The sequence below is a fragment of the Bubalus bubalis genome, chromosome 1 (genome assembly GCF_019923935.1).
Source record: "Bubalus bubalis isolate 160015118507 breed Murrah chromosome 1, NDDB_SH_1, whole genome shotgun sequence".
NCBI lineage: Eukaryota > Metazoa > Chordata > Mammalia > Artiodactyla > Bovidae > Bubalus > Bubalus bubalis.
Window position 1 is genome coordinate 68,391,516 of NC_059157.1, and position 18,780 is coordinate 68,410,295.

The 18,780-nt window shown below is 35.4% G+C and overlaps 1 long non-coding RNA gene across 1 annotated transcript in view; it reads left to right on the forward strand.

Moving 5' to 3' along the window:
* The window catches only part of LOC123332864, a 56,581-nt gene that overhangs the window by 27,904 nt on the left and 9,897 nt on the right, over positions 1-18,780 (forward strand). The window contains exon 2 of the long non-coding RNA XR_006549993.2: positions 34-155. This is a non-coding gene — a long non-coding RNA (uncharacterized LOC123332864). The remainder of the gene's footprint in view (positions 1-33; positions 156-18,780) is intronic.

Below are 18,780 nucleotides of genomic sequence, written 5' to 3' on the forward strand. Positions count from 1 at the left end.
TACTTTTCATTACCCATGCCTCTCAATATGCAGAATTTAAAATGCAATGGCCAGAAGACAGGGAAGTGTCACTAGAAGAATGTGGACATGGACTCCAGGACTGCTGATAATGACTGTGATCTTTTGGAGTCAGCAGGGGAATGGACAAGGCCAAGGTAGGTGTGAGCATGTTTTCATATTCTGAGCACTGGATGTGAGTTTCACATTGAGATTACATGGACCTTGGGTTGATGTTTTAAGTGACTTCTTGTAATCTGTCCCCAATTTTTTTTTTTGTCCAAGTGGATTATAATGGTTCTGAAAGCAGTTAAATTGAACTAGAATTTGGTGTGAGTTGGTGTTATCAAATTTGAAGTCATTGCTTCAAGACTGGCTGTGTTACAATAGATGCTATATATATATATATATAGCTATATTTGTGCGTGTTTATTTGACTCCACAAGAATCTATTAGTTAAAGGTATTATAGTTTTGATGTGAAGCTTTTGGATTTCTTTCCTTGAGTGACTTTTATGCTTTAATTGTTTAAAATTTCAAGAATCTAGTCTTTAAAGAGAATGATGTTCTTTAGAAATTAAGTAGAAAATTTGGCATTCCTCATTGCCTTGCCAAGTGTATATGGAAGAGATTAATGGTAGAGAGGAGCTTCAGGTCTTTTGTGTCCTGACATATCCTTTGCAGAGTTGAAAAACACCATAGATTTTGTAATATGGTTTTTTGATATACCAGTTTTATGAATAGTTCCATGGAGTGGTTTATGCCAAAGCTGGTGTCTATGAAATGTGTTTTGTGATAGGCGTTATTTTTAGAGGTGTGTTGCCTACTCAGATACACATAGCAATTGAATTTTTTATATAATAAAAGGAGTGACCCCTATGAATTTTGTTTTGTCTTGGAGGAGAATCCGTTTTGTCTTGGAGGAGATTCCATTTTGTCAATTCTTCTGCATTTGTTAAGCCTTGAAATGTGTGAGCAGGAAATGCATGAGGGTGTTGCTCTAGATAAAACTGAAACTTTATAGTGGTTCATAGTGGTGTTGACCTCTGTTAGTCCTGTGGTTTCCAAAATATCCATAACATATTGTGCATATTCAAGTAAGAGTATTAACTATTCTGAAAAGATTGTTCAAAAATAGCATTGTTTTCTTATAATATATAATTTCATTAATTTTTGAAATAAAATAGGAAGATGTTTTTCAAAAATAAAGTTTGTGTCATATACAATTAGGTATATATAAATTTTAATAGTGAAATAGACTTTGTTTTTTCTTTTATCTCATTAAGTGTTTATATTAACATCTAATTACAATCTTATTTTGCTTTTCTTTTTTGATAAAAATAGTGTAAGAAAATCATACTTAACACACATTTTTTTTTTTTAATCAAAGGTTTAAAACAAGAATCTGTAGGCAGCATTTCTGTTGGCTGGGAGAGTTGTTTATTTCTCTGGCAATGTGTCAGATCACTAAAATGTAGCGGGACAACTGTCTCTCTGCAGTGGTGATCCAACAGTACATTCAGTATTACAAGAGATTGCCAAACCTTTCTGTGGCCATTATTTCCAGGGATTATGGCTTATCCTCACTGGTTAATAGCTTATCGGATATTTCAAATATTTGAGAAATAATACGTATCATCTCTCTTATTTATCGACACTCTTTTATTCTTTCTTCAATATGGATTGCCTGGATATTCTTTCCTTTGATAGTGACCATCATTTGTAAAAAACATGCACCCAAATCAATATCACGCTCAGCTATATTGAAGCATCTAATGGTTAATGCAAGTTAAGTAATTTAATTTCTTTTAAAAGTATAAATCAAAACAAGCAAGGATTCAAAGGACAAAGCAGCTTAATAGAAAACATAATGGAATGCTTTAATATTATGGTTAAGGGAATTTTGCTTCCTTTACAGTGGCTTGAATGAATGAAGCAGGTTTCTCAAGCATGATAAGCAAATTTTAATTTCAGGTACAACCCAAGCAGCATATTATACTTTAGATCAGTAAGCCTCATCAAATATTAATTTTTTTTCACTTTGGTACATATAAATAAGCAGGATTTTAAAATAAAAGTTTTAAAACTGGAATTTTGATCTAGTTATCTTTTTAAATAAAAAATCTCATAGTACTTCACTCTTGATATGAAAATAATACATTACAAATCTGTGTTAAGGTTACAGCTCACTCTTAAACTTTAATTATTGGGACCCCCAAAGTCCGGAATTATGGTTAAGTGTCAATGAAGTATGATTTTTGTAACAAATGTGCATGTAAAATTAATACAGTTATTTTCATGTAAATTTAAATTTCTTAGGGATAATAAGTAAGCTAAATTGTATTTTTTATACAAGGGCTCCATATTATTAGTAGATTTTATTCTAATCATTTGTAAGTCATTGGAAAACCTGGATATTCTTTCCCCAAAAAAACATGCTAGGAATGGTAATTAAATTTGAGGACAGAAGACAAAAATCCACTTACTCTAGAATGTATATGAAACATCATAATATTAATTCAACTGTATGCAACCACCACTTATAATGGATGTTATAGAAAATGCATTCTGAATTCTAAATAAGAATGTTGGCTAATGATCCCCTTCAGGGCATCAAGGTCAAATAAGAAGCAGAGAACGGAGAGAGTGGGTGGGAATCAGGTGGGTGTCCCTGGTCAGTTTCTTTTAATCTATCAAGAAAAGCATCCAATTGACATCTTTCCATGACACTTTACTTAGGGAATAGTGGATGCTGATCCTTAGACTGACACTCTCGGACTTAAACTCTGCCCATTTCTATGCTGCTTAAGCAGTAGTACATTACAGGCTGCATAAGAAGTGAGAATTAAGTCAATCCTTAAGTTAAGGTAGAATATACATCATTTTTAAAGAAAATATGTCTGCTATGCAAATAAAAGCAAGTAGCATAAACATTCAGATTTTTTGGCTTTAAAGGAACTATTATAAGATGTTTGTATACATATATATTTCCAAACACTAAATTACACATTGACTTTGCGGATAATCAAAATAAAACTAAACTAATACTTGATATGTATAGGTGTACTTCCAAAACACAACAGGTAAAATTGTGGGAATTTTGACTGGGAAGAGAATTTTAGGGCGTGTAGGCAACAGTTATTGTATTCAGAACTGAGACATTTTTTTCCAAACTCAAAATCACATTTTCTTTCTTTCCCCCAAAATATGCTCAAATAATAATGAGGTGTGTATAAAGGTAAAAGTGTAACTTATATGTAATTTATTTAAATAGTCACTGAGATGCCAGTGAGCTTAAAGGCAATGTGAGGCAGTTTGGCAATATGAATGCTTGTTAAAAATTAAAAAAATTTTTTTGACTTTTAACAAATAAGCCATTTAAAATATTGCTAGGTAAGTAATAAAAATGTATTTCTCTCTTAATGGCTTAAGTAAAGGAGTTCTGTTTATTCAGGTACATAATAAAGGCATGCTATTTTTCTGGTACATTTTAAGAATGATAGAAGAATAAACATGTCAGTCTGTCTCTAAAAACAAGTTTGTAAGAGTTTTAGATTTAGCACTACTTTTCTTATTTTTGTAGCTAAAATAGGGTTTAAATACAGTAATAATATTTAATATATGATCATGAGTGCACCTAGAATTTTAATCAGTTTGATTTCCATTAAAATATACATGTTAAAATTCCGAGTAGTCACCCTAAAGCTAGATACAAGAGAGTCTGAAATTTTGAGGATGTAAGCGGAGATCATTCATATAACAATATTACTTTTGAAGACAAATCAATTTATTTTATCTTCCATTTTCATGACCAGACTTTGTGTCATATACTGAGCACTTGAAAAATAAAACCTGAAAATATTTAACATTTATAATCTTTAGTTTTTATGATCTTCATCATGAAATATTTTAGTTAAGAGGCACAATTTTGGAAAAATTATCTGGCTGTCCTATTTTACAAGTTGTTAAAGTATATTATTTTTGAATCATCATATGTATACAAAGCTAATCACTTGTGTTTTGCATTCATCACACATTCATATTTTTCTCTAGAATGATCAGAGTAAACTTTGTGAGGATGGATGGATAGAGAGCTAAAGAGTCTCTCTATATTTGTATCTTTCTCTTTTTCCCTTGAAATCTTTTCCCAGTGTGTGCAAAGGTTATTTTGTTTCTCTCATTTTCTCTTTCATTCAATAAATTTCAGTGATTATGTAATTTTATCAGTAAATGAAGGTAATATCCAACTTTGAGTTGAAGTTTATAAGTATAGCTTTTAATCAGAATATCTCAGAGATGTTATCCGTAAGTTTTAATAATATCTTAGAATCTCTACTGGTGATGAATAATTACCTTGAAGGAGCTTAATGCCACTGAGATTTATATTCCTCAGGGTTATGTGGGTAAAATATCTACATCTTATAATTGGATGTTGTTTAAGAGAGGTAAGCTCAGACATTTGGCAGTGAACATTACAAGATGTTTATTTGTGTATCTCAGGAAATCTGACCTTAAATTGTTATTCAGTTGCTCAGTTGTGTTCTACTCCTTGTGACCTGATGTACTTCGGTACTCCAGGTTTCCCTGTCCTTCACTATGTCCCAGAACTTGCTTAAACTCATGGCCACAGAGTCAGTGATGCCATCCAACCACCTCATCCTCTTTCACCCTAGTCTCCTACCCTCAGTCTTTACACCATCAGAATCTTTTCCAATGATTCAGCTCTTAGCTTCATGTGGCCAAAGTTTTGGAGCTTTAGCATCTGCCCTTCCAATGAATATTCAGGGTTGATTTCCTTTTTAATTGACTGGTTTGCTCTCCTTGCTGTCCAAGGGACTCTCAAGAGTCTTTTCCAGCACCACAGTTAGTTTAAGCTAAGTAGTGGTGGAATTGAAGTCTTATTTTATCAAATGTAAAGAATTTCCCATTGTTCTAGTTAAGGTGTGTGTATGTGTATATACATACAAAAATACATATGTCAGAATTTAATTTAGTCCAATGCAGACTTAGGGCTTCCCTTCTGGCTCAACTGGTAAAGAATCCTCCTGTAATGCAGGAGACCTGGGTTCAGTCCCTGGGTTGGGAAGATCCCCTGGAGAAGGGAAAGGCTACCCACTTCAGTATTCTTGCCTGGAGAATTCCATGGACTGTATAGTCCATGGGGTTGCAAAGAGTCAGACACGACTGAGTGACTCCTAATGAATGAATGAATGCAGACTTATGTATATCCACTTTAGTTTTGTTTTAAACTTAAAATATAAATGCATATATCCTAATATTAAAAAACCTGTAAATGCCCACCTCAACAACATTTAAAATCCTACCAATAATCCTACCAGTACATTTTTTTTTTTAGTGTTCTTTACCTTCTTTTGATCATAAATGTCATTGTCATGGGGGCAAAAAAGGCTAGCTGTAAAATATTCCATTTTTATGGGGGAAGAACATGCTAATTGATGCCCTTCTTTTTACTGAAATTATAAAACATTACCCAACATTCAGATGGCATTTGTTCCCAGTGTTTTAAAAAGTATTTTACCGTGTAACATAATAAAGTATATTTTAATTCTCATTAATTATTTTAATATTCAAGGTAAATCTCATTTTATGATGGTTCCCTTCAACTCTAAAACAATAAATTTATTTAGGGAGAAATTATTTTAAACATTTTTTCCATGAGCCTTTAGCATTTTTTATTGGGGAACTTTAATGTTCTATTTTTACACATTTAAAGACAGTGGGCACCTGGTTTAGAATTTAAATTTCATTTGACTTTTTGTTGCATTTGAAATTTGTTATGGAATTTGACTTGAAGAATAGATGTTTACAAGACATTATCTTCTATGTGATATGTTAGCTTTAGCTTTCTCCAGACACATCCATGGAGAGAAAAAAGAATTTAGACTGGGAATAAAGAGCCCATAAATAGCTAAAGAGATAGAGTAGAAGTAAGTGGTATAAACAGGAAAAAAGGGAGAAGTGATAGGAGCAGGTGTGAGAAATATGTAAGCTAGAAATATGTAATTCTAACATATGCTATTAATAGTAAAATATGATGTAAATTCTTAAGCTAATTTGCATATGAAGTTTTTAGTAGAACTTTTGCCACAAAAAAATGGAATTAAATTGGAAGAAGACAGAGGAAAGTGGCTTTCTCCAAGCAGGCACTTACCTTAGTCCACTTTATTTTGTAGTCATCCTCATAGACAACTTGTGGTATGAAGTGTTAAGACTGTGCTTTAAAAGCAACTTAAATTCTTTATGTACTGATTAAGGATAAACAAACTAAAGAACCTAGATATTGAAGTCAAGAGATTCAAAATAGCTTTGTATGCGAGACTGGGTATGTCAATCTTCGGCAGAAAGTACTGCTAATTCTAATTTTTTTTTGTTTTTTTTCTACCTCTTCAACCTATAATATCATACCTACCTCAGTGTAAAGAATCAGTTCTCTGTCACTTATGAGGTGTCCTTTAAAAAACTCATGAATTACACATGAACTTCAAAGTTGCCAACTTAGATTTCAAGAGACTTAAAATTAATCTGGCACCTTTCCATGATGAAGGCTGGACACAGTGATCACAAGCTCGGTATAACTTTATGGGTTATGTGCCTCATCCATTAGTGAGTTTGCCTCCCTAAATCATCATGTGTCTTGGCAAAAGGCTTTTTCTGAAAATTTAGAAATGCAGATCTATATCTGGTCATGTCACAGTGTGACCTGTTTATCAATTTAGCTTTATCAAAGTATAAACTGTGTTTGGTTTTTATAGTTAATGTATATAACATAATAATTGGGATGCAATATATCTTACACTTTTCTATATGATGATATTTCTTTTACTTATTTTTCCTGTGGTCATTTCTGATGCTCGTTTGTAAGATCTTGCTTTCTTTCTTTTTTCCTTATGTCTTTCTTCCTTATATCCCTTAACTCAGATGTCACCTCCTCTGCCTCTTCCCAGATTCTACATTATTATTTTGACATGCTGCTAAGTCACTTCAGTTGTGTTCAACTCTATGCGACCCCATAGATGGCAGCTCACCAGGCTCCCCCATCCCTGGGATTCTCCAGGCAAGAGTCCTGGAGTGGGGTGCCATTGCCTTCTTCAATTATTTTGACATAGCTTCCTGCAATTTACCAAGCTCCCCATATACAAGCAGATCAGTATTTCTCAATATACACTATACTTGTTAATTTGCATCTTTCCTTATTTATGTATAAGCTCCTTGATATCTCAGAGTGCATATTCTTCTACTCAACAAAGCTTTATATTTACTTTGAACAGCTTAGAAAACTGACAAAAAGCCCTGTCATCATGAAACTTGAATTCTAATGTGGGGAGACAGATGACAGACAATGAGCCATGTAAATATGTGAAGTATGGGTAGTTAGATGGTAAAAAATATTGCTGTGATGGAGACCAGATAATTCTGAGAGGCTATTTTTATTGGGTAGTTAGAAATTACCTCACAGAGAAAATAGCAGTTGAAAGTGCAAGGCAGAGAGAGACTGAGCACACAGATTTGGGGCAAGAACATTCCTTGCAAGGGTACAAGGGTCATGTTATGTTGTTATGTAAGAACAACAACAACAACAAAAATATGTGGCTGGAGCAAAATGCATGTGGTGAGGAATTAGGAGAAGAGGTAATAAATGGCAGAAGGGAAGCCTGGTGTGCTGCAGTCCATGGGGTTGCCAAGAGTTGAACATGACTGAGCGACTGAACTGATCCGAGGAAGGGACAGACACTAGTGAGTCTTACTTGCAGTGGCAATGAGTTTGACTTTTGTTGGAGTGAAGTGGAAACTATAAAAGGACGTTGAGATCTCTTTTGGTAATTCACTTAGAGTTTTCAAATTACACAATGGTCACTACTTAGGAGTCAGTGACATCTCTTTACTGCTCTTGCAGTCAACTACAAACTAGTATGTCAATGTAATGTTAAATTTTATTTTAAATGATTTCTTTTCTATTACTGAATATCTCTTTTTAAATTAATTTGACAGCTTTCTAACATGGTAAGCCAGTGCAAATGGAACATAATGTATAACAAATTCTTCATCAGCTTTAGGTGTTTTATTGAATTTGCTAATTAGAGAAGGCATTTGTTCTGTTGGGAAATGTTGATAGAACTTCTTTTGAATCACTATCACATCCATCAACACCATATTCAGTTGTCGACAGTCATAATGAGTTAATAGCCTTAAGTGTACACCCTTCATCTCTATGGTCAAGGGTGCTTGAACATGGGAAAATTCACTGGCTTCAAATCTGGGAACTCGGAATTGCCAGCAGTGTTTTTGTTTTTGTTTCCTGGTGGAATTATCCTTCCATATAAAGGTGACTCCCTATACCAAGCAAACATTTACTCTATTTTGTCTTACCTTATGCCTCTTTTCCTCTCAAATAAAGGTTTTTGAGGAAATTAATCTCTCAATTTAGAAAGAAGAAATTCAAAGGACATGAAATTATATGCATTTTATAATTGAGTAGAAAGCCAGAGGAGGGATAAGAAGATAAGTACAGAGAGGGAGGAAAAAAAAATTATCACACCTAATCTTCTTCCTAGTAGTAAACTCTTCATATCCATTCACTATAGCTAGCTATACAGAGGTCAAGAAATTCTCTCTCTGAAGACATGGTGTTTCAGTTTAGATTGGAATGAAGAGAACGAGGCAGGTCCTTCAAAGATACAGGGTGTTCTAAGCAAAAATAATAACATACAAAAAGATTCTGAAATAAAAATTAGCTTGCTATTTTCTTGAGAAGGCTAGTTTGGCTGGAATAAAGAAAGGGCACAGGAGACATGTGAAGATAGGACCTTGCAAAAGACCAGAAAAATTAGGATCTTGTAGGCAATGTTCAGATGCCAAACAAATCTATTGAAAGGTTTAATATATAGATGTGATATGGTTAGATTTATTCTTGCCCAGTTCCTTATATCTACATGGAGGATGTATTATTGGGGAGGGATAAAACAGTGGTTGAAGAGGGGTCCTTTAGCTTACTATTATACCTGTCCAGGTGAAAGCTTGTGGTTGGGATTATGATTGTAGCAATAAAGTTGGACAAGGTTTGTTGAGACTGGAAATTGCTTTGAAGGTAGAGCTGATGGGATTTATTGATCAAGCATTGGATTTTGGATTTAGGGGCATGGGGTTATCATATTTTATTGGATTGGGGAAGTTTGATGGCATGGGATAGATCTCAAGTGGCAGAGATATAGGTAAGTACCTGAGTTGATTGATTTAACTTATTTTTTCCTGTTGGGATACCTGTTAGAATTCAAGTGGAAATATGAAGTAGGCATCAAGAAGCTGACTTAGCTAGAGGTGTAGCTTTTAAAATTGTAGGCTATATATCATATTTAAATACTGTGTCTAGGTCAGGCATTGGTGAGCTATAGCCCATCAGGTTAGATATGTTCTACTGCCTGATTTTATGTGACCCATGAGCTAGAAGTATATTCTTTACATTTTAAGTATAAAATGTAAAATATTCAAAGTATCTGTCTCTTGACAAGGACAATTGCTCAAATTTGCCTTGGGCCATGAAGCTCACAATATTTACTCTCTGGCTCTTCACCAAAAATTTTGCTTACCCTTGGTTTAGATGAAACTATAAGAGGTTTATAGTTTACTTCTTTCTTCTGACAAAGAAGATGGCAGCATAATCATGTAAATTAAAATTATGTCCACTGTAGTGTACAAGGTAGAGAATTAAAGCCTAGTAGTAATAGACATTGGAGAAGGAAATGGCACCCCACTCCAGTGTTCTTGCCTGGAGAATCCCAGGGACGGGGGAGCCTGGTGGGCTGCCGTCTATGGGGTCGCACCGAGTCGGACACGACTGAAGTAATAATAGACATTAAAACTTTAAAACAATGCTTTAATTATCAACATGATTACTGAAACTTGGGGAGTAAAAAGATGTCACCATCAGACTATTCTTTCTCTCTTACAAGGAGCCTAGGCAGGAAGTGAGCATTTGAAGAAGAGAGAAGGCTAATGTAGTTTGAACAAAGAAAGCACATGGGAGGATGACATTAGATCTGGCTGGAGATTGAAGGAGGAGGGTAGCAAAATACTTGAAGCTTTTTAGAGTGATCTTTAGAGAAAGAGGAAGTCATTAAAACACTCTGAAGGGGAGGAACTCTAATCGTATCTGATGGGAGATGGTCACTCTGATGGCATGTGAAGCCAGAATGGAAGGAAGTCAATATGGATGAGGAATTAAAATTGCCCATTGGTATTAGTAAAAACCCCAGGTAACCTCAGCGAGGGGAGGTTTGGTACAAAATCCATATGGCACAGTTAAGGGTGAATGGGATAAGGGCCTAGTTATTATGTTTAGTGAAATTTTGTCAGTCTTCTCACTGTATTAAGATACAGATATGGTCAAAATAAGGAGCTTTCAGGTTGCTGTTGTTGTTTTTGAAACTTAGATTTGTAAATCTAACCCCTAGAGATTGTGATATAATAAGTATATAGCAGGGCCAGAATTTTTTCTAAACTCTCTTAGTGAAGAGACTGCCAATCATGGCTCTATTGATACTGAAATACTTCCTGACACTTTATATTTTTTACACCTTCGTTATTTTTGCACATACAGGAAGTTTTGCCGTAGCCCCATGCAAATGCTTAAATTTAGTGCAGCTCAAATATGTCCTTCCATCTGCAGTTTCCATGGTTCCTCTCATGGAGTATAGCTCTCCCTGCTCAAATCTGCCCTGTAGTGCTAAGATGATGCACTAGTCTCATAACAGAATCATCACGTTGCATGGTAATGTCCATACCGCCCTCACTCGACGATAACCTCTCCATGAGTCCTGAAATCATACTATTCCTCTGAGATGTAATCCTACTTATACTCAACTGATTAAGCAAATTCTTCTCTTTTGAATAGAAGATGCTTCTATACCATAGCATCTAATTTGAATATCCTTTTTTCCATTATGCTGCTTAGCAAGTGAGTTATGTGGGCTTCCCAATGGCTCAGTGGTGAAGAATCCACCTCCAGTGCAAGAGACACAGGGGATATAGGTTCAATCCCTGGGTTGGGAAGATCCCCTGAGGAGGAAATGGCAACCCACTAAAGTATTCTTGCCTGGAAGATTCCATGGACAGAGGAGCTTGGCAGACTAGAGTCCATGGGTTGCAAAGAGATGGACATGACTAAGCAACTGACTGAGTTGGACACCACTAATTCACACGAGTGAATTATGTTATGGAAACAGATTTTAGCAGCCCACAAACACGTTCAAATCTAAACCTTACAGTAAACATTAATGTCTGTGTGTTAAGTTGCTTCAGTCACGACCGACTCTTTGTGACCCCATGGACCGTAGCCCATCAAGTTCCTCTGTCCATGGGACTCTCCAGGCAAGGATACTGGAGTGGGTTGCCATGCCCTTCTCCAGGGGATCTTTCTAACCCGGGGATTGGACCTGCATTGGTAACTGGGTTTTTTACCACTAGCACCACCTGGGAATTCAAAAGGTTAAAGTCTAGTCAACGTCTATAAAGATATTTCTTTCCGTATAGTATTTATAGCCTTTATTGTTGTTTTCAAAGTGATTAATGTTTATTTTGGAATAATGCACCATGAAGATTAGAATGATAAATGTATAATTCTTATACAAAGATAACATTTTTGTATTTTTGTATCTAAAAGACCACTTATCAAAAGCAAAAGCCGAGTGTTACCTGTTTATGTTTCTACTTGACTACTGAACTGGTTTCAAATCATATTTTTCAGTTTGAGCATATTTACTTATTTTTGTTGAAATAATTACATGCTATCTTTGAATGCTTTTCTTTCTTTTTTTGGGGGGGGGGGTCATAATGAGTACATGATTTATTCACCTTCCAGCTCAAGTTCCTCCCAGATTTACTATTCAAGAACAGCCTAGGGCATTCAGTTCAGTTCAGTTCAGTTCAGTCACAGTCGCGTCCGACTCTTTGTGACCCATGAATCGCAGCACGCCAGGCCTCCCTGTCCATCACCAACTCCCGGACTTCACTCAAACTCACGTCCATCGAGTCAATGATGCCATCCAGCCATCTCATCCTCTGTCATCCCCTTCTCCTTTTATTTCTTAATATATTTATCTGCCATTCACTATCTCTGCACACCACCACCACCCCCGCCCCCAACATCCATTTCTTAGATATCTTTCTTTGGTATGCTTTAACTCTGAGGATTCTTCCATTTTGGAAGTTCTATTAGTTTCTAATAATTTTTACTTTCCTTGCAAATAAATAGATATTCTTTCTGATGTGCTTGAGAATTTATCTCAGAAGCATTCCATAGTACCTTTTACCCATAACTCCTCAGAGATCTCTTTAAGAATACTGCTTTAACACATCACCTAATATAAAGCTTCAAGGACATGATGTCTGCTAACTTTTGCTTTGACATAGTTTGAAATATTCACTAAGTATGGGCTAGTGGAAAGTTTGTACTTTTTTCCCCTTTAGCCTTACATCATCTTAAAAATATTCAGAAACATTTAATTTTTGTGTTTTGGAAAATAGTCCCTTTCTGAATAAAGCTGGTTTCTCAGTCAACTTTGTATGTCAATGTTGAATACATAGAGTATTATATGAACACTCATTCACTGGGCTAGGAAACGTTGCTGCGGCAAATTAGCAGAAAAATAAATTCTTGTTGTTCATACTCCAGAGATGACTCTTCTGAAAGCTATTTGAACTTATTATAAATTACAGTTGTGTTTAACTCTAATTTGTTTGTAATCTGAACTTTATGCATACTGCATTAGTTCTTATGATTAATCATTTTTGTATGCTAAATCATTTATTAACAAATGGCTTGTCCTTGAGAAAGAATTTTAATGCTAAAGTTACATTAAGTGTCAGCTAGAATTCAGTGCCAGTAGCTACATCACAAAAAAATGGACAAAATTAATGTACAGTCTCTAAATCATAGTGGCACTGAATTAGAGTTGTCCCCCAAATTTAAACTTTCATCCTAAAATTGATAATTCCCTTTGTACAAAGAAAGGCCAAATAAAAAACAAAACAGTAAACTCATTAAAAAAAAAATTAGAGGTCAGATTTCTCTTGCAGGCTGTCCAATCCCTTTCTTTTTCTTTCCACACGCCCCACATACCCACATGTTAACATATAGTTTGTACATTTAGAGCACGTATCATGAGAGAACATGTTCACTGTGCTGAAAAAAAAAAAGTAGTATTACATGTATGAGATTATATCTTAATTATAAGTGAAAGATAGATATACATATAAACTAAATTCTATTTATGATATAGTTTTAGTCCAGTGTGTTTTGTGGGTAGACTAAGAACATATTTCAGGGAAATCTTATTAGGAGACACATCATACAGAATAGAGGAAAATGTACGTATGTCTTTTAATTTTGAAATGATTGGAAATGAGTAGTCCTTCTCTGGTAAGACATGTTTTTATTAGGATTGGCACATTCTTTCTGTAAAGGACTAGACAATTAATAATATTTTAGGCTTTCTGACCATATTTAGTCTTTCTCTCTTTCCTTATCTTCCTCTTCTTCATTCTCACAACTTTGTAAAATTTAAAACCGTTCTTAGCTCTCAGCATAAAAAGTAAAGCATGGACCATTGTTTATTGTGGTCTGTGGGCCCATAGTTTGTAGATCCCTTTACATCTTCAGAGTGCTATTTTCTTTTTAAATGTAGTACGTTTACAGTCAGTGGTGCTTCTAGAGGAGACAAATTAGCCTAGATGAGCTTTGAGCTTCAGTGCAGTAGAAAGGAAATGGCAACCCACTCCAGTGTTCTTGCCTGGAGAATCCCAAGGACGGGGGAGCCTGATGGGCTGTTATCTATGGGGTCGCACAGAGTCGGACACGACTGAAGCGACTTAGCAGCAGCAGCAGCAGCAGTAGAAATGCCATGGCAGCAAATGCTCTGCTTTGAAAAAAGTTACACACTGTGCATTCGTACTTAGACTACAAATACATGAAAGCTACTTCTTTAAAGGACTTTTCTTGAGTTTTTAGTGCATCTACTCATGCATGGTGCACCAACTGCCTTTTCAGTTTGAACCTTCATGCAATGAGAAGTTCCCAATCTTTTTTCCTAAACAATTTTACATCTACTGTGCTTTATGTACATTTTGCTGCTACTTTTTTTTAGTAAATATAATGGTGAAATCTGAGCATTGTGTTTTTTCAAGCAAAGTGAAATAAGAACGTTAGATAATATTCATATTAAGTTGAAGTGCAAGATATTATTAAAAAAAACAGAATCGATCTTTTGATAACTGCAGATGACAGCATATTAAAGGGTAGACTTTAATATCTTATACTTAAAGATCTGATACATTAAGTCCATCGTGTCCCAGAAACAGGTCTTAAACCAAAATCGCAATGCCTCACGGGACTATCATAACGTGGGGTTTGGTGGAGAAAGTGAAGTTAATGTGTCCCTGGTGTGTCTCTCTTTGTATCAAACGTGTTTAAGTCAACTATACCATGAGCTATTTGGGTCTCAAGAGCAGATTCTGACGCTGGAGGTGAAAATGTTTTTACTATGATTATTGAACTAAATTTCTCTGGAGATATGCTTTTGCAACATAAAGAATGAATTTATATTGTTGAATGAAAAAGAATCTAGAAAAGCAGTGTAAGTACACTCGTCAGGCACTTTCCAAACTTGTGTCAGATTTTGTACGACTAGGTGGAAAAATCTGCTCTACTTGTTTCATAGACTATTTCTTAAGCAGTTTCAGGTTGACAGAAAAGCACTGAATGAGAAGTACAGAGTTCCCATTTACCCTGTACTCCCAGCCCAGTTTCTCCTATTTTTACTGCGTTGTTGTTGCATTAGCGTGAGATTTTTATTGCAAGTGACCCGTATTGATACACTATTAGTAACCACAGTCCATAGTTTACATTAGGGATCACCATTTGTGTTTTACTTTCTATAGATTTGAGAAATGTATGCAAATGCACTCACCATTATCGTTTTGTACCGAGTAATTGTTTCACTGCTCTAAAAATCCTCTGTGCTCCATCATTCTTCTGCAGAACTTTTTTTTTTTTTACTCCAAGTGTAATGTCAATTACTTCTTTGAAAGATTCTAAGCCTAGAAATGTAGAAAGCTTTCTACCATTTCAGATAACTTAATATGCAAACACTACACAGGAGTCCTTGAAACAGTCATAGAGTCTAAAAGCTCTCACATCTAAACAAGATTAAAAAATAAAAAAACAAGAACAAACAAAAATGACTCAGATTCTGATTCTATTTGTTTTTTATTTTCAATTCAAGAACAGATTACTGAACAGTATAAGCAAGGCATGTAGTCATTATTTTTGCAATGAAATGCCTTGTAAAAGTTAGCAAATTACCTTGAGTCTGATTTACAGTACTGTCATTAAACAAAAATGTAATTAACCAAAGATGAGAAATCTTTTTTGTAGTATATTTTGTTCAGCAAAGTGTATCTTTTATTATTTTTGTTTCTCCATTGCTGTTTCTCTAGTATGGTTTCTGGTATTGCTGACATGGACTTGTTAATCTCAAGTACTTTGTGATACACTTGTCTCCCCCACGTACTTCATACCCTCTCTGTCCATGTAGTTAGCATAAAAGAAGCATGTCAGGAGGAAAGCATGTGCCATGTACCTTCTAGGTAGAGGGGAAAGGTGGTAAGTGGATCTCCCATGTCTGAACTTCCTTCTGCAGCCTTTCCATTTGAGGCATATAAGTTTTCTGCTGCTCAGGCCTCCCAGCCCTGCCACTCTCAGGGCTTCTGTTGCAGCAAAAACAGAAATGAGTGAACAGCCTTTGGCACATACCATCCAAACAGGCCTACAAGAGTTAAATAATCTTGGTTATTCTCTAGCTGTTACTACTAACAAACATTTGTATTTGGACTTGTCCTTCACAAAGCTAATTACTCTCTGACTCCATGTAGATTATACTCTACACCTGGCATACTTTCCCTACACTCTCTTGTAACATTCTACATTTCAGAAAAAAGGTCATGGGCTGACAACTTCAGAGGCACAAGACATAGAGAAGTTGTCTGATGCCAGCTGTGGTCATTTTGAAACTTTGAAAAAGAAAAAAAATGCAAAACCTTCAAGAGTATGTAAAACCTCTCCCTATTCCCTAGAAAGGGAGTCACAGTTCTTGAGGAACTAGCCTGATGTGTTTCTGTTTTGCCTGGCCAAAATAATAAAGCTACTCCTTTTCTATTTCCTCAAAACTCTGTCTCCAATATTTTTGTCATTATTAGACAGGGAGCCAAGATTTTGGCAACACTGCTTGATACAGTCTTGAAGCTAGATCTGTACTGTATCCCTGATATGGATAAGACAGTGCTTGTATCTTCATTTTCTAGGATACAGAGCAGAGACACAAGACTGAGCAGGCAGCGTGTCTCTTCTTTAACCATAAATCACCCATCCTTTCAATTCCTCCCACTTAGAGGACTAAACTGGATTCACAATTTACCCTCATTTGAGATACTAAGGCCAAGGGAAATGCTGCATGGTGTGGTTCTCCACCACTTTCTCCTCAAACTTGCCTTAGCAGAGAAGTTCCCAAACTGAAGCTAATGTATGTCCTCTCTCCTCAGCCCAAACACAGTTTCCTAAGCAAACTATATAAATTTAGGGGAAATTGTGTACTTTAAGTTTGCTTTGAATTTCATCATATGCTGTGGATAGTAAAGCTCTGAGAAAAACTATAAAAAGACCATATTTAATGTTTTTTGCCTAGTATTTTGCAAACATTATGAAGAATAATGCAGAGCTAATGTTCTGTGAGAAAACTTAGCAGAAAACCAGGTGTTCTAGGTGGTAGTATAAATAAAAACAAAATTTAATCATGATATAAGTGAATTTTTTTTTAAGTATATGTGATCCATTTTATTTTGTTGTTTTTCAAGCAAGGTGATTAGAAGTTAGAAAATTAAGATCATGGAACACTCCAAATTAGAAAAAGGAATGCTACTGCATGATGGCAGCAGAAGGAAGCACTGTGGAAATAAAATAAATTCACCCTTTTGCACTCTCCCTATTTAGTTTTTTGCTGGTACAAATGGAAACAAATCAATTTCATGGTTTGTCATTGTAAATGTATAACTTAGCAGTGGCTGTAGCCAACATGCAATGTATACAGCAAGAGATTAGATGTAGCTTTAACATGGTTATTTTGTTGATTTGCATGAGTGCCAGTGAGGAATTTCCACTTATGTTCCTGTTTTTAAGATGACTATTTAATTGAATTACAGAATTCATTTTACAATAAGATTCTGAGTATAATATAAATTTCTTTACAAGAAAACCATTTTGTATGCATGGGTCTGAGAGCAATTTAAAGTAGCTGTAACTCCATTCCAGACTTCCATTTCCTACTTTTTTAGAAGATGGGAATGATCTTATAGTGTGGTTGTATAGGTCGTAAAAGATAATGCTTGTAAATATGCTGTTTTCACTCAAAGTGTGCTCTATAAACTTCTTTATTGTTAACATTTTGGGTTTATGAGACCACTGTTTGCTGGCAATCCAAATCTGACTCAGAGTAGGTTCTCTGTGTGGGAAGCGATAATTGAAGTTTAGAGCACAGAATGTCACCTCGACAATCTTAGTCTCCTGCCCTTGCCACACGCCCTCACTGTGCCCTTTTATAACTGTTAAAAACAGCTTTTTATCATCTATAAGTTAGGCCATGATCTCAAATGACTGTCTTAGGAAAGATTAGTCTGTAAGAAGAGCTTTCCACAGTGGTTTGTCTAAATCAAGGACTATAGCGATGGCTGAGTGTTGCTAAACTAGAATCCTTCACGCTGTAGCCTATATACCCGTGCTTAACAAGTTGCCTACTATGCAGTATGAACTCAGTCAGTGTTAGTGTTTTGACTACTCAGGAGTTAACTATATTGTGTTTACCTTCCTTCAGGTGACAGCATTATCCCAAGACACCTTATTTAGCTGGAGCAAAAGCTAGCACTTGTTACCAAGGTAAATTTGATCATTAAGAGCTGCCTGATTTCACAGAGATGGGATTTCCATCTCTTGGAACTAAATCATTGTGATCAGAGGAAAATTATATGGTGTCCATTCTACTACATTTTATATTTCTGGAGTGACACATAACTTACGGGATTTTCTGTGATGCCTTTTACCTTAACAAAGCTCATGAGATCTGCTGCCTGTATTGTTAGGCTTTTTGTGTGCGTTTGGAAACAGACTGCCCTAATGGCACTGGAAAGCCATTTAAAATGACTCATTTTAGTTTCCTGTGAGTAATTTTTATGTCAACCATAATTACTTTGCGCTTAACATTTTAATTTGGGGATGTGAAAATCCATTAGCATTTTCTTTGAAATATCATAAAGATATTAGATCACTGAAATGAATGTAAAAATATCTATCATTAGAAATCATCTTAGTAGACTATACAGTTAATATTTTTGTTGTTGTTCAGTTGCTAAATTGTGTCTGACTCTGCGACCCCATGGACTGCTGCTGGAATTCTGTTCTTTATTTGTTCTCCATTCAGCTCCATCACTTCATGGCAAATAGATGGGGAAACAATGGAAACAGTGACAGACTTTTTTTTTCTTGGGCTCCAAAAGCACTGCAGATGGTGACTGAAGCCATGAAATTAAAAGATGCTTGCTTCTTGGAAGAAAAACTGTGACCAACCTAGACAGCATGTTAAAAAGCAGAGACATTACTTTGCCAACAAAGATCTGTCTAGTCAAAGCTATGGTTTTTCCAGTAGTCATGTATGGATGTGAGATT